The sequence below is a fragment of the Watersipora subatra genome, chromosome 2, assembly GCF_963576615.1.
Source record: "Watersipora subatra chromosome 2, tzWatSuba1.1, whole genome shotgun sequence".
NCBI classification, from domain to species: Eukaryota; Metazoa; Bryozoa; class Gymnolaemata; order Cheilostomatida; family Watersiporidae; genus Watersipora; species Watersipora subatra.
In genome coordinates, this window is record NC_088709.1 from 38,583,771 (window position 1) to 38,589,457 (window position 5,687).

Sequence of the window (5,687 nt, forward strand, 5' to 3'; positions counted from 1 at the left end):
TAAACTTCTCTAACTTTGCCATAGACTAGACACGCAATGATTTCAACACAAACATAATCAGTTCATGATCTGGCTCATCCCGCAGCAAATAAAGCCTGTGAATGTGGGTATAAACCAGACATTTTATGATGCAATAAAGTCTGACCCTGTCCTAGCCTACCTAAAGTATTCCTATGTTTATGATGCTGTGAGAAACTGCAGCAGGCTATCAGTTACAGAAATATACTCTGGGGTTAGTAAAGCTGCAGTACGCAAACTGAGGAAACAATTATTCACTTGAGAGTTGTCTTCTCCATTGCAAACTACACAAATGTACACACCCACACGTATGAGTGAGTGCGTGTGCACGCATGTACACCCACACACGCATGCGCACACACACACACACCCATGCATGCACACATACTCACGCATTCACACACACTTACGCACGCATGCACACGCACTCACGCATGCACACGCACTCACACATGTACACACACGCTCTCACGTATACAGTAGAGGCTCTTATAACGTGTACCCCTACAATGTAAATTCCAAATACCGTAAAGAATTTACGCAAAGTTTTTGCTTTGTACTACGTAAAAAATTCCATATAACAAAGTGACAAGTAGGGGTAACTCCCCAAATTCGGTTTGAATGGCAGCATATCTCGCCCCACCTGTGAAAAAAACGATGTACATATATCGCTATATTTATTATATTCAACTTCCATGACATTTTAGTTTGTCGGGATAGATCGTCAGATGTGTCAACAAAACAGAGAATAGGATAGCTGCACAATTATTAATAAATACTTAAAGGCGATCGATCGGGGCAGGTATACAGTGTCGGTCTACTCTGAAATGTGACAAGTTGGGAGTACAGACAAAAGTTATTTTTTATCCTAAGCTTGACTCCTAGATACAGATTATCCTAAGCTTGACTCCTAGATACAGATTATCCTAAGCTTGACTCCTAGATACAGATAGAAAAAGAACAGGTAGACACCGCTCTTTTTTGAGTCAAATATATTTTTGGTTAGCTTTATTTATTTATTGTAGACGCATAAAATATTTGTTATTAGTTTTATTTCCAGAATAGACTTTGCTGTCTAGAAAAAATGAACAATTCGTTGTAAGCGAACGTCCTAAATCCCCATCACCTTACTAAAAAATTGTGGCAATCATAGTTTATAAAACCTATAAAATTTATTAAAAAGATAAGACAAGTTGTCGATGCAAACTGATATTATTACAGTTACGATACAGCAAACCTATTATTACAGTTACGATACAGCAAACCTATTATTACAGTTACGATACAGCAAACAAATGAACAAGTTTAGTCTAGTCTTTTTCTTTTTGTACGCCCAAAGGGCTGAGTTTGAAAAGGTCTTGGAGCGGATTTGGCAATTTACATGGATTTTACTGTTCATATAACATAAAATCCTTATAACGTAAACGTTTCTGAGTCGGATTTTTTACTTTGTAGGAGCATCTACTGTACGTTCATTCAAGTTTATAAAAACTTAAAAATAGCTTTTAAACTTAAAAATAAAAAAACATTCAAAGTTAAATTACGGAGTAACAAATTAAAGTGATAAATATGGTTGAATAGATCACAAGCTAATATTCACTGAACGTTAGTTTCTCTTCTAATCATATTTTTAATTTTACAGTCAACTATTACAGAGAAGGCTACAAGCACTAGCCCGCTTGCATCACATGCATCTTGACTAGATTCAAAGGCTAAAACGGGTTAGGAAAAGCTAGCCTTGAGAACAGGAATATAAGTGCTGAATATCTCCAATCAAACATGATAAGTGAAATGTTGGCATGTTTTATCAGCATGTTATATGTGTGTGGATTGGTTGTTATCAGCATGTTATATGTGTGTGGATTGGTTGTTATCAGCATGTTATATGTGTGTGGATTGGTTGTTATCAGCATGTTATATGTGTGTGGATTGGTTGTTATCAGCGTGTTATATGTGTGTGGATTGGTTGTTATCAGCATGTTATATGTGTGTGGATTGGTTGTTATCAGCATGTTATGTGTGTGTGTGGATTGGTTGTTATCAGCATGTTATATGTGTGTGGATTGGTTGTTATTAGCATGTTATATGTGTATGGATTGATTGTTATCAGCATGTTATGTGTGTGTGGATTGGTTGTTATCAGCATGTTATATGTGTGTAGAGTGGTTGTTTGTTGCTTTGCAGATCTTTCAGGGTGAAAACATTGATCTCAATAAGCAAACGTAATGGCCTCCACCAAACAAGTTCAACAACAGCCCATTGTGTCAGTATTGAAAAAATTGAAAAATAATTATAAAATAATAAATCTTATAGCTCCGCCATTGTTTTCTTAACTTACATGCTCCGCCATGTAAGTTAAGAAAACAATATTAACTTGAAATTGCCTTCTCAATAACAACTCCTAAACTTTCCTGCAGCAAATAATTCATGGCTTTAATTTCTTCCAATAAGTCAAGTGTGGATAAGTGAGGTATTGAGTAAGCTCAGCACTCAACTAAATTACCTATATGCGAGCTTCTTTAAAACAAACAATTCAACAAAATGCCAAAATAGATTCGCCATCATAACCACAATTAAACGCAGATAAATGTAGACTGCGCTCCAAGGCCTTTTTAAGAGTAACAACTTGTTTCGTTTGCTGCTTTTGCATGCTTGTTCAACAATTGCATGGCTTTGGTATAATCAACGCTGCCTTGTGGAAATCTTAATTGCTAACCAACTCGGGTGCATGGTTTGGGAAGGGAGAGACAAATCCGAGCAAGTTTGAGTCACTTGGCTACAGTCAAGGTTAACAATTTGACAATTGCTGGCAGTTAGTGTTTATACTCATATATACATAGACATCTATTACATGCGTGCAGAGCATGTGTTTATACTCATATATACATAGACATCTATCGCATGCGTGCAGAGCATGTGTTTATACTCATATATACATAGACATCTATCACATGCGTGCAGAGCATGTGCTTATACTCTTTATATAATGAGATTTATGAGGTGAGATTTGTAAACTGGTGCACAACTGACATGTGGTGTGTGAAAGCTAAACTATAAATCCTTCCTGTTCGACTGTGTAGAAAGGTTTCAACTGGATCTCTCTCTATATTTTCACAGGCTAATTATATAACATCCATAGTTGGAGTAATCGATTGCTTGAAGCCTGAAGGGTGTCAGTAAATTAGTCTGATGCCAGAACAAACAAAGGCTAATTACCGGGTCAATACTGTCTGATCCACATTCTTTCCGCTTCGTCGGTGGTTGACTATGGCGGCGTTTTCCTTTTATCTAGCCCTTTTATTTCAGGTCATATTAATTGCATAAGGCCCAGAATTGCTAGTACATCACTTTCATAAAAATGCTGCATTTGTCTCTGAACCTAAACAAATAGTCAACTATACTCAACACAAAGGTTTGCATGTTTCTCACAGATTGTTGCTTTTAGTTAGCGGGCCAGTTAATAAGAATAATGAGTATTTCACTCTGATAGGAAGAAAATCACACGCTATGGTTGTAAAGTATGTTGGAATTACATATTAATGGTCTTTCACAGGGGTAGGATTTGCATGAATGAAACTGGCCTCAAATTAATATTGACGAAGGCCACTGGCGAAGCATCTAAACATACAGAGGTTGCTATAGATTCAAGGATCTAAACATGCAGACAGAGGGTCCTATAGATTCAAGGGTCTAAACATGCAGACAGAGGTTGCTATAGATTCAAGGATCTAAACATGCAGATAGAGGGTGCTATAGATTCAAGGATCTAAACATGCAGACAGAGGTTGCTATAGATTCAAGGATCTAAAAACGCAGACAGAGGGTCCTATAGATTCAAGGATCTAAACATGCAGACAGAGGGTCCTATAGTCCGAGCGTGATCCTAAAGAATTTTCATGTGTCAGTCAATTGTAAAATGGAATCATATATTTTGAATGGAAGGTGATAAACCTCAAATACTAATTATATAGTTCTACAATAGTAGAGATGAGTAGAGATGATTAATACACATCGTGCTGTCAGCATTAACCATAACTTAAACCATAACTGTTACTTACAACTTTTATTGTATTTACTAGGTAAATCAGACACGCTGATTCTGATTTTGTACTCAAAATAAAGATTAGTCCACTAACTTTCAGTGTAACGAAGGCTTTTTTACAGCGTTTTAATATCGGTCTCGAAAACAACACGATCGGCACAACAAGCTCCGCCCATAAATACGTGACGTAACCTAGCTTTTTAGAAACAGAAGTTACGTAGAGATGTTTAGATCACCTTAGAAAAATAGAGATGGGTGTTTTAAAATATATTAATATCTAAGTTCAGCCTTAAAAATAATCTCAGTCTTTTTTGAAAGGTAGATAAGCTTTTTAACATTGCATATTTAAAAAAGCGCGATAACAACGCTAGCTCGTGATAAAACCGCGCTTTTTGAGCTCATTTTTCTCGGCATTCAGTCTATTTAAACATCATGTAACAAGCTACGAGCAATTTTAAATAGTTTATATACCTTTCATCAAAGACTGCGATTATTTTATAGGCTGGATTTAGATAATAATGGGTTTTAAGACACCCATCTCTATTATTCTAAATCGGACTAAACATTCCTAACTTCCGTTCCTGACAAAGCTAGGTTTCGTCACATACTTATGGGCGGAGCTTGTAATGCCGATTCTGTTGTTTTCGAAACGGATAGTGAAATGCTGTAAAAAACCTAAATGACTGAAGGTTAGCGGACCAATCTTTATTTTGAATACAAAATCGGAATCGGCGTGTCTGATTTACCTAGAAACTACGATAAAAGTTGTACGTGACAGTTATGGTTTAACAAAATTAGCCAAGAGTTAAACAACCTTACCTTTCACTTCAAAGTAGCTCGGCCCGGGTGATGATTGCACACGCATTTAATGAGTAGCCTACCTGTGTCCCACGCTCCTTGAGTCAGTAACAAGGTGGCTGCGTCTGAGTAGATGCAGCAAGTCAAATGCTGAAATGACATCGATTTCTAGTGCTATTACATAAAAGCACATTGAGTTTGATTGATAACACTGATTGGAGGAATGCGACACATTGAGTTCGATTGATAACACTGATTGGAGGAATGTTTGTTGGATATAGCTGACTGGAGCATCATAAATACTTTCTGTGCAAATACTACTTTGAGATATGGTGAATGTTGTAAACATTTATGGTTCAGTTTTTAGTATTGACCTTGATGGATGATAAGGCTGTATGGGTAGTCGTCATGGACACAGAGATAACATACCTCTAATAATTAAAACACTTGACAATCTGAAATATAGTGTAGGTAGTGTATATAGTGTAGGTAGTGTATATAGTGTAGGTAGTGTATATAGTGTAGGTAGTGTATATAGTGTAGGTAGTGTATATAGTGTAGGTAGTGTATATAGTGTAGGTAGTGTATATAGTGTAGGTAGTGTATATAGTGTAGGTAGTGTATATAGTGTAGGTAGTGTATATAGTGTAGGTAGTGTATATAGTGTATATAGTGTAGGTAGTGTATATAGTGTAGGTAGTGTATATAGTGTAGGTAGTGTATATAGTGTAGGTAGTGTATATAGTGTAGGTAGTGTATATAGTGTAGGTAGTGTATATAGTGTAGGTATTGTATATAGTGTAGGTAGTGTATATAGTGTAGGTAGTGT